The sequence below is a fragment of the Syngnathus floridae genome, chromosome 4 (genome assembly GCF_059516105.1).
Source record: "Syngnathus floridae isolate MCC-2025c chromosome 4, RoL_Sflo_1.0, whole genome shotgun sequence".
Taxonomy (NCBI): Eukaryota; Metazoa; Chordata; class Actinopteri; order Syngnathiformes; family Syngnathidae; genus Syngnathus; species Syngnathus floridae.
The window spans coordinates 17,909,060-17,920,466 of NC_142416.1; the positions used below are offsets into that span (position 1 = coordinate 17,909,060).

An 11,407-nucleotide genomic window follows, 5' to 3' on the forward strand; every position below is an offset into this window, starting at 1 on the left:
TAGCCTGAGAAGACGCAATGTTCACTTGAAGCCGTCAGAGCAAGAGTCACTCAAGCTGCTCGGTCAGCAGATTGTCTCGGAGGAATCGCGACTCAGCACGTACTTTCCCAGACGCACATGCGCACGCACACACACACACGTGCGCACCCCACCCAGACACACACACACACACACACACACACACACCAGACAACCTCACTTGGTCATTTCTTACCCACATATACGTCTAAGGGTTAAAACTAGGGTCAAGGTTTCAAACTCGGGTTAGGGATTCAAACTAGGGTTTAAAACTAGGGTTAGTGTTTCAAACTAGGGTTTGGGTTTAAAACTAGGATTATGTAGAAGGGAGTTGGACACCACTACACAACATAAATAATTCCAGTATGTTGAACCAGCACTGATCAACAACAATAAGAAAGAAAGAGGAAGCATGAGAAGGGGAAGATGATTGAAATGTGACCCTGCATTTTTTTTTTCCCTAAGTAAATATCCCGTCGGTACATTATGTTCCTAGACAAGTTGGATAAGGAGATGCATTTAATGCTCGATTATAGAAACAAATATAAATCGAATAAATCTTGCAAATATTACATTTGAATTTCTTTTGAAACGCTACAAGTTTTTCTAACATAAATAAATCAAATTGTAAAATGATTTTAAAATGGAAAAATAGATGCCAATGTATAAATCTAAGTCATTTTACATAGTGAATTTGATATTAATGCATATTATTATTATTTTTACGGTTATGAAATGTTGTAATAATCATAAATGTAATTGAACTGTGATTAATTGTACATCACAACCTTAGGAGGGATCAAATTTTCAACACTCAAGGATCCATCCATCCATCCATCCATCCATCCATCCATCCATCCATCCATCCATCCATCCATCCATCCATCCATCCATCCATCCATCCATGACTTCTTCACCCCTCAAGTTCACTTTCAGTTGTCCTCTACGTCCCCTTCTTCTGCTCAAGGTCGCAACCTCGCCACATGCTCCTGCAGCCAAGAGGCATCCAGGTGTGAGGTTGTGTGGTGGGCTGAAGAACTGAGGGTGAGCCAAAGTTCACACAGGCCAAAGAAGCCTCAGTGTGTGTGTGTGTGTGAGACAAGAGTGTGTGAATGCCGAAGTGTTGTGAAACAAATGGAAGAGTGTGTCTGCTGGCACGACGGCCGCTTAATGTCACCGGTGAGCATTGAGGTCGCACCGCGGTCGGCCCACCTACGTGTGACACACAGCTGACAAGACACACACACAGACACACACGCACACACTCCGAGGATAAATCGTCCGAGCAAACAAAAATTAAAAAAAAAACTCGAAAGTACGACGCGACTACCTTCCATGAACCAAATTCCCCTGAACCTGAATGAACTTTTCTATCGGTGGCGGGGGAAAAAAAACCGACTTTAAATTTGAACTAGAAAGCGAAGGGCATTCAACACAAAAATGTAATAAGTTGATTTCCGAGCATTTTCTTCCATGAATCCGATGAAAATGATGATCAGGAAATGCCTCCAAGTTGCGTGCCAAGTACTCGCAACAAAGATGGAAAATTAAATTCTACGTTTTTCTTGATTTGGTTTCATTTCTGTTCAGTTTTGTTTCATGTTGTGTCTTTGTTTTCACCTGTTCTTGTCAGCCCGGTTCATTCTGTTAACCAATCAGCTCTTTCCGGCCATTTGTGTTTCATCCAGCTGTACCTCCTTGCTTGGATTTAGTTCTCTGGTTTGTTCTGGCCGTGTTGGTTAATTATGATTAACCTGCAAAAAAAAAAAAGGCAGAAAATTAGAAAGACATTCATCAAATGAAGAGATTTTTAAAAGCGCTCTACAACGAAAACAAAATCTCGAGCCTTGGGTAGTTGTTGAATATTCATCTGATATATATATTATTTTTTTGCTGCCGACTTTTACGTGAAAGGAGGACATGAGTTTCCGTAAAACCTCTCCCGCCTGTGGGGTCAAGTCAACCATTTTAGTTTTCATGACCAACTGTCAATTATCCATTACAATAAGGAAGTGGATTTTTGTGTGGTTGCATTTCATTCACTTGAAGAAAGCTGACCGCTCCAAGACGCCACACAAACACAACACAACCAGCAACACAATGTTGTCATGCGAAGCGAGGATGAGTTTGCATGGAGCAGTCTTGGAAGTTTGGTCTGCGTGTTGTTTGCAGAGGGGGAGTTGCGTCTCCATAATCAACCTCAGCTCAGTCCTGACTTGACGCTTTGTCTTGGGCCAACTCTGTGTCTCCAGACACACACGTGCAAAACTGCCTCGGATGCAGTCCCGACCCGTAGGCGAGTGGCGTCTTCAAAGTTGATCGCCGACACACACAAAATCTGTCAAGTTTACAATTCGAGACTGGCTAAAAAAGAAACCCACCCACCCAAATGTCCTTCCAATGACAACCAACCAAATTTCACATAAAGACACAACAATTTTTTTTTTTTTCGCATATGCTCTATATTTGTCACAATAGTTTGGTTGCAGCATAATTTAAAAAGAGGTTATTGAAGTCGATGTGTGCAAAGATAATCTTTTCCACACAAATTCTCATGGTGTGGGGTGATGGATTTTTTTTTTCCTTTTTCGACACCAACAATTAGAAAACACCTGGAGCTTGTGCTCTTGTCAAAACAACTAGTTCTTTCCCCCCCCCCCAAAAAAAGTGTCAGTAATGTCATACAAGTGCTTTACAAATACGCCGTAGGTGTTCAGATATATTTATAGAAAAAAAAAATGGCTGATTGAAAAGTGCTAACATTGGCCCTACTTTTAATTAAACATTAATTGCATGCAAGGGCCGCATCTTCACTCGTTCGATTTATTTACGCACGCTGGCAAGTTAGAAGGAACAACTGGCGAGGAAGCACAAAAAGTATAATAAGACATCCACTGTGCTAACCAGGCATGAGCTCATTTCCACATTCTGCAGAAGCGAAACAAGAAGTGCATCCTTTTCTATTCCCGCTTCTGTCGCCTTGTTATTCATGAAAAGCTGCAGATACGATTCTTCTAGCCTCGCCGGATTCCCTCTCCTGTCACGCTCGTCTCATCAAGCTGCTCTGTGGAAAAGGGAACTAGCTTGGTTATTTTCTTTGTGTTTCCCTAATGGCTCTGCTTGTCTATGACAACGTGGCGTAACGCGCTGGCGATGTCGCAACGCAACAACTGTGCTCACATCCTCAAAAAAAAAAAAATAAATAAATAAAAAAAATAGGTTTTAACATTGTGTTTGGGTAATTGGGACTCGATGATGGCTAATAACTCCCTTGTCATGTTTTAGCGTTTGCCGTGAGTGAGCTCATGGCACTGCAATGACCTTAATCTGTCACTCTCTCATCCTTATTGCCTTGCGCTAACGATACGTAGCGATTTTTTTACGCGTGTGCATCGTGCGCCATTTTACTCGTGTGTGTGTGTCTGTCGGTTTCAAGTGCGTACACAGTCAGTTGATGAAAAGGTCAAAAGCGACAAACTGAAATTACACCGAAGACAGTTAAGGTATTGCGACATTTAGGATAGAATTGACGCATTTTGTAAAAACGTTGTCAACATATTAAATTCCAAGTCAAGTAAAACTGCAGTTTCAAACTACCGTATTTTCCACACTATAAGGCGCACCTAAAAAACTTCCAATTTTCTCAAAAGCCGACAGTGCGCCTTATAATCCAGTGCGCCTTATATATGGACCGATATGGATTCGTGGATGAGGACTAATTTATTAAAGTAAGCTTTACGTGTTTATTTTGTGTGTTGCGTAATATTAACGTTTGAGCAACATTGAGTTATTGATATATTGTTTTCACTATTTGAGTGTAACTATATTGTGATTGCATTAACGTTTGAGCAACGTCGAGTTATTTACTCTATGCGCCTTATAATCCAGTGCGCCTTATATATGAACAAAGTTTTAAAATGGGCCATTCATTGAAGGTGTGCCTTATAATCCAGTGCGCCTTATAGTGCGGAAAATACGGTAAACTAAATTTAAAAAAAAGTTCTATAATGGAGAAATTTGTTTCATATACTATGTTTCATAAAATGAGTCGGTCTTTCCGATAAGGAATAAAAATTGTCACTGGTGACTTATTCACAAGCGGAATGTTCGAGTGACATTCGAGTGTGTGTGTGTCAGCATATCAAGAGTGTGATGTCACTGCAGTGGAAAGTCTGACAGCGGAGGTGTGTTGCAGCCTCGGAGGCGTGAGCTTGTTTATGTAAGGAGCCAGGTGTACTTGTTTATTACTGCTACACACGCACACACACACATATACACACACATGCACACACACGCATAATGGTGAGGCTCCAGCCTACCCTTAATTAGCATCTTAATTAGCTTCAATAGCGTTTTTCTTATTCATCTTTGAGAAACAGACGTCAGGTTCAAGACTACATTTATGCTTGCCCATCAATTGCAATGAAAGCTCACTATGTGTACTACATCTATGCCATCATCTCCCCTCATATCTATGTGCACCACCAAGTCTATCTGTACTACATCTTTATATTCCCTGTACTTTGTGATCTACTGGATTTCTATAATTTCTATATAAATTTTGCCTGTAACACTTGCTATTTATGTATACTACGTATATAGTAGTCTACCGTACTTGACCCATCTAATAGAGAAAATCTGCAAATAATTGATGCCCATTAAAATGATTTTATCACTAATTGGAATGTTTATATGTAGTTATATATATAATATGTAATTATTATAATTATCTAAAATTATAAATATATAGATACTAGTTAGTCAAATACATTTTATCGATTTATTACATTTTATAGTAATGGAATTAAATTATCTATTATATATATATATATAATAGATAATTTAATATCTATATAAATTTAATATATATATATATATATAGTAAAAATATATGATGAAATAAATTATATTTTATTCATTTATTAAATTTTATATTAAATGGAATTAAACAATCTATATATATATACATATATACACACACACCGAAAAATTACGCAGATTTTTTTTTCAAAATTGTTCAGTTGATTGGTGGTGAGGTAGATATTAGCGATTATATTGCAATGGGTAAATAAACAGCAAGACGACAGCTTCTTTCTCTCCCCCTTCAATGCCACTTTGAATCCCCCCCCCCCCCAGCACCTCCCATATTGACAAAGGCGTCTGCTGTGACCAAAGTGTCAAATGCTCCAAGAACGTCCCTCCGGGTGTGTTTGTGTGTGCGCGTGTCCCTCCGTACTGTCACGGGCGATACAGATGACAGCTCCAGTGTACTGCGCCCGAGACATGGATGTCACCACCTTGACTTGATTGTCAGGAGAAAGAAAAAGGGGGAGGGGGGGCTATCAGAGAGCAACGTGACAACAAGATATGCAGAAAAATCGGAATTCAAGAGCTGGATGTTGGTAAATCTTTTCCATTTCCTGCAAATCTATTTTGTCACCTTTTTGTACAATACCACCACAAACTTGACTTGCACAAAATGATCATACGATAATAGCAAACACCGATTTTGTTGTTGATTATCATATCAGTGCTTGGGGGTTTTGTGTATTTTCCAGCCTCTCAGACAGGAAGTGCTACCTTAGCAATGTGACCAAAACACAGGAAGTGCCTCAAATTCCAACTTTTACACGAGTGACGGAGGGAGAGCCCCAGAGTTGGAACAATGGGCTAACGGAATAATAGATTGTATTGGTTCAGAGCATGAGAATATATTCTGTTTGGCTGTCGATCTATATTCATATATGTCCACCTAATGTATATTTTTATACGAGTATAATATTATGTCTATTTATGCAGTCATACTTTCGCCAAATGTATTTCTTTTCCTGAATCTAATTTCTGCCCCCACCATCCATTAGTACTTCTCGTTCCCCTCCTTCCGCCAGCCTCTTCCTCAATCTATCTTCCATTCCCCGCTTCTGCAATCTTCCTCCATCAATCTCACTCTTCATCCATCTCTGCTCTTCCATCTTTCGCTATCTTTCTCATCCTCCACCTTGCACAACTTGCGTTTGACTCTTAAATGACAAAAAAACTTTTAATTCTCTACCTCCTATTTGATCATTTTCTTGGCCTGCTGAGATGCCAGAACACACTTTCTCTTCTTCTTTGAGACTCATCTGGCTGGTCTGCCGTCTAGTGGAGACAATTGTTATTACAACTTAAGACTCTTGAGTTAATAGTAAACATTTTTGTATTTTCAAAAACAGAACGTTCTCTCCGAACAAGCTGCAGGGTGTTGGAAAGCTTGGGATGACACGGCCAGATAAAAGATGAGGGGTTAGGTGCGGAAATGTGTCCGTGCGAGTGTAAATTCCGAGGGGCACTGCGGCACACGCAGCTGTTTCACTCCCATCCAGATGTCAGAAGAAAAGGAGAAAGAGTGCTCTTCAGAGAGTGGCAGAGAAACATGCACGGGCCTACACATCACGCGTTTTCCCGAGCATGCCGTTCTGAAACCATATACCGTATTGGCCCGAATATAAGAAGAGTTTTTTTTTTAATTGAAATCAAACTGAAAAAAGGGGGGGGGGGTCGTCTTACATTCGGGGTCGTCTTATATTCAGGCCAATACGGTAAGTTGGTCTAAATGTTTTATAATGAGAAAAATCAGTTTTGATATCCACTGTACGTCCCCTCTAACCTTAAAATTGAGCTACCTTGCTTATCTCATGCTAGGTGGAATTCAAAACGGATTGGAATTGTTGCGTCGCTTCATCTTTCAAACGCTCATCCGTCATATTTCTGCCGACGTGTTTTCATGGGGGAGCCGTGAACTTTTGACTTATTCAGACACACACACACACACACACACTACTACAGACAAGAAGTGTATCTATTTCCCTCCTCAGGATGTTTTGAAAGCGAAAGCCTTCCTCGTGTTTACATCAACACGACCGCCAGCATCTCAACGTGCGTTTGTCGCCTCTTTAAAAAGAAGGCCGTGGTGCAGGTTGAAGAATAGACGTTGCGAAAGAAACCAGAACACTATCGTCATCATCTTTCTCCAGCTGCTTCTCTCATGAGAAATTCTTGCTGGACTGAATCCAAACACAGTCCGATGTCTGTATGGCTGGCACATGAGCCAAATTCACAATTTGATATTGCTTGTGTGAATTGTTTTGTAGCAACAGTTGCTGTGATGGTGCTGCTCGATGATCTTCTAGCTGGGAGGGTGATGAGATATCAATGAAATGCAAGTGCTTAAGATCATTTTGATGCTTTGCTGGGTTCTTGTCAGGAGATGCGGGTTTAGGCCAAAAAGCAAGATCACAGATGCTGAAATGAGTTTCCTCCACGAGATCTCGGACGGGGTCAACTGGGGCGGCTCGGGAATCTGGTTCAGATTTTGGAGGGTGACCCAGGAAAATGGAGAGACTGTCTCTTGGTTGAATGAAGTAGCAAGTTTGGGCTTCCTTGCTAAACCAATGGCCGGCACAACCTGACCCCCGGAAAAGCGGAAGATGGATGAAAACGATAACGGCAACTAAGATGAGTTCAAGTGATTTTGAAGTGATTCAGGGGCAGTTTGGGACAGTTTTAAGGGTAAATCCAAAAATCAATAATGAGAAAGGAAAGTCACCCCCATCAAATGCAGAAGAAGCGCGCACAGTCAAAGCTCCTGATTACGCGCCACCAAGAAACAAAGTGGCTGAGGTTCAAAGGCGTTCATTCTTTTCTGATGCCAACGCAGCAGAAGGCTTTTGGAGGGGGAAGCGGCGAGCGAGATAACATTCACAAAGCTGTGTTCCGAGCAAAAGAATGCTTTGGGAGAAGGGGGTGGGAAGGTGCATCCAACGCGGCGGCCCAAAGACAAAGACAGACAAAGGTGGAACAAAAAACGGAAGAGCGATAAGCAAAAAATGATGGATACGGAACGCGAACGAGAGGGGGCGGCGGCGCGCACGCTCGCCGATCGGGCAGGCGTCAAGGTCACGCGAGGGTGGAGACTGAAGACGCTCCGCAGATATGAACAATGACAGGGAGATAATTTCAACATCTCAGGAGTGCCTTGTCCCACTTTCTATTTATATATACACACATATATATAATAAATATATATATATATAATATATATATATATTAATAGGCGGAGAAAAGACACTGCGTCAATCACTTTTGTGTGTTTCATCGCTAAGCTCTTTTCATGTAAATCCTTACTACAAACTACACAATGAAGTCACTTTAATCTCAGCACACCCACACACACAAAAACAAACAAACACACACACAAAAAGTATTTGTCCACTTTACACTAATCCCCGTTTGGACTGAGAGTAAAAGGAGAAGTCCCACCCATACAGTGCTGAGTGTCCTCACACTAACGTCTCAGGTCAAGCAAGAGACGACGGACTGTCGGCGGTCTGTGCCTCCTCCACATCTTCAGAACTGACGGCCAGTGTGTGTGTGTGTATGTGCGTAATATAATATTAAGATTAATATTTTAGATAATTATATTATATATGATATATTATAATATCATATATAATATACACATATTATTGACTTATTGAAAACAGATAAAAAAGTTAAATGACAAATTGTTCAGCATGGAATCTGGACTTCATGAGTGCATTTGAAAAGTGCATCAACAGCGCCCCCGCTTGTTCAATATGCGAAAGTACAGAGAAAGCCTAAAACGAGGATTATTTTAGAGAAGACCTACGACTCTATTTTTAAGTATTTTATTGATGCAATTTAAATTTCAAATTATTTTGGAATGTTTTTCACATTTGTCTCCAAATATTACTATCCAAGCCTAACGTATAGATTTTGTATAATGAGGCATATTCAGTCTTTAAAGTCACATGGCATAATTTCCAGAGGTATAAATCTAGTTATTAAAACGAAAATAATATTTTTAAAGTATAATTTAATTTAATTCAAATTACAGCAATGAGGAAATGTGTAAATGGGTAAATTCTAAATTCATATTACAAAACTCCTAAACATCTTGTGGAAAATTTAATACATAAAGAACTAGGCAATATTTCTTCGAGGTTAATATTGACGTCTGTTGTGCTTCTTATGAAAAAAGATGAACGTTTAAATGGACGGTAACGGTGGGATTGACCTTTCTCAAAATGCCTGACTGTAATTCCCTTCTGCATCCAGAAAGCATTTTGAATGCGGCCGTAATGCAATTTGGGACGAGAATTCAATCTGCAGTGGCGCCACTTAAAGGCGTGCTGTTAGCACACGTTAAGCATGCTTCTGGGCAAGCGAGGGTGGAATATTATTCGGCGAGCGCTGCCAAAAAAAGCGAGAGAAAAGTGGGAGGGAGAAGGCGGCGAGGTTAAAGAAGAGCCAGGGCGGAAAAGAGGAGGATGTGAAGACAGCAGAGATCCATTCAGGCACGTGTTGCGTTGATTTTATCCAGCTTTGCCGTATCTGGCGAGAATTTAACCCAACAGTGCCCCTGCTGGGGTACTCGCAAAACTACAGTATACAGGAATTTGACATTTTTAAGCATCGGACAAAACACCAAATATAATTTGAAATTTATCTTAAAGACTTTTGGAATAAATGTCCTAAAAGTGCACCCGTAACCTAAATCGAGCTTCTCATACATACAAAGATTGTCTCTTAGACAAGATGCATCAGCTCATGTATTTCCTTGAACTGATTACTGCGCTATTTTTTATATCGTGTCATTTGCGGAATTAAGGATAAATCAAATTTCAGCGAGACAAAAATAGGCAGTGTTAAGCGTACGTAATGTGATACTGGATTCTTTGGGAGTTTTGAACATAGCATGTCACCTCCGACCTATTTTAAATGGTCGAGGCAATTCATTAGAATCGTAACCATTTCAATCCTGAACCATAAACGCATCATGTTGTATAAAACATCCTAATTATTGTCCCACTTATGCATTGGAGACACGTTTTGCAGGTGCTTGACAGTAAATAAGTACTTAGCAGGTCACAAGCAAGCATGACCTGATGACATTCATTAGCAGCTTCATTAGACCGAAGGGCAACGCTCATTACGGAGAGATGGCAGACAAACGTGAAAGTGACATTGCGTCACAAATGCTAATGTACCGTTGACGCTGAAAATGAACACATTTTTGTGAATTCATAAAAGCCCCCCAGACACAAGGGTTAAAAAAAAAGGTAAAATTCTACATTGTCCAGAGGTCCAAGAACCGAACCCTGAGGAACACCATTGGAAAGAGGGACGCAGAAAAACCAGGCAGTTGTACCTTTGACAAATTTCAGATTATTAAAATTAAAAAAATTGAATTATCGGCTGATTTTTCGCTCATATTATGGCAAATAAGCGACAAGCCACAATGGTGTTTATGGTTTCTCTCCTACTTCCATGTATTTCAAGTGACTGAACACGAAGCAGGGGTCGTGCAAACTCCTTCCACTTGCCGCGTGGCTTTCCAATGTGTTTGCGCTTTTTATTTTCGCTATTTTTCACATTAATCATAGCAACAGTAAAACAACGGCGCATCCACGTGTGCTGTGAAAAAAAAAAAATCTCTTCCGCAAAGATAAACTCCATTAACACGCGACAAAACATTTATTTACGCCTGCATGCACCCAAGGACCTTGTTTTGGGACTTTGACAAATAATTATATGGGACCCTGCTTTAGAGGAGTTAGCAAGAAACATTTTGATAGATTAAAACATCAACAGCAGAAGTCTATCCATCATAGATATAAACAAGTACTGCAATCAAGTGAACCAGTATGCTAATGCTAGCGTTAGCGAGAAGCTAACGAACGCATTTTACATACGGTGTCCCCCAATAATAAAACAGAACCTTTCGATACAATTCATCTAATACAACTACTCAAAATACATCCACAAGAATTAAAACATAGAGCGCACAAAATTAACAGAAAGACCGATGCTAATGCTATGAAAACCAGGGTATCATAGAACGGCAATAATATGGAAGTGAAATAGTTTTGTGTCATCTCAAGCTTACCGTTTTACTGTGTCCGTCGTTTCCATGGAGTGGGTGAGGGAATTGAACCCTCAATGAAGCAGTCTTTAGACGAATTCTTCTCTATACTCTCCACTTCGGCATCCTTGAGTTGTTTGGACTATAAAAGTCTCTCCGAGTAGAAAAAATGGCGGATTAGTTAAACCGCACCCGAGTAGAAAAGATGGCGGATTTGTTAAGCCACACCCATTAATTTGTTTGGTCGTGCCGCCTAAACACTTCCGGATTAAAAAAAAAAAAAAAAAAAAAAAATATATATATATATATATATATATATATATATATATATATATATATATATATATATATATATATATATATATATATATATATATATATATATATATATATCCCCCAAACAAATTATAAAAGTATCTTTGCAGCACTTGGAGGGATTAGATTAAAAAATTCTACAACCCAGGA

The 11,407-nt window shown here is 39.8% G+C and overlaps 1 protein-coding gene across 4 annotated transcripts in view; it reads right to left on the reverse strand.

The window, feature by feature from the left end:
- Positions 1 to 11,147, reverse strand: part of LOC148399630 (uncharacterized) — a 32,866-nt gene extending 21,719 nt beyond the window's left edge. For all 4 annotated transcript variants that reach the window (XM_088372714.1, XM_088372713.1, XM_088372716.1 and 1 more), the window contains exons 1-2: positions 10,967 to 11,147; positions 1,639 to 1,772 (exon numbers count right to left, since the gene is read on the reverse strand). The gene's annotated coding sequence lies outside the window, so the exon portion shown is untranslated. The remainder of the gene's footprint in view (positions 1 to 1,638; positions 1,773 to 10,966) is intronic.
- Between the last annotated feature and the right edge of the window lie 260 nt (positions 11,148 to 11,407).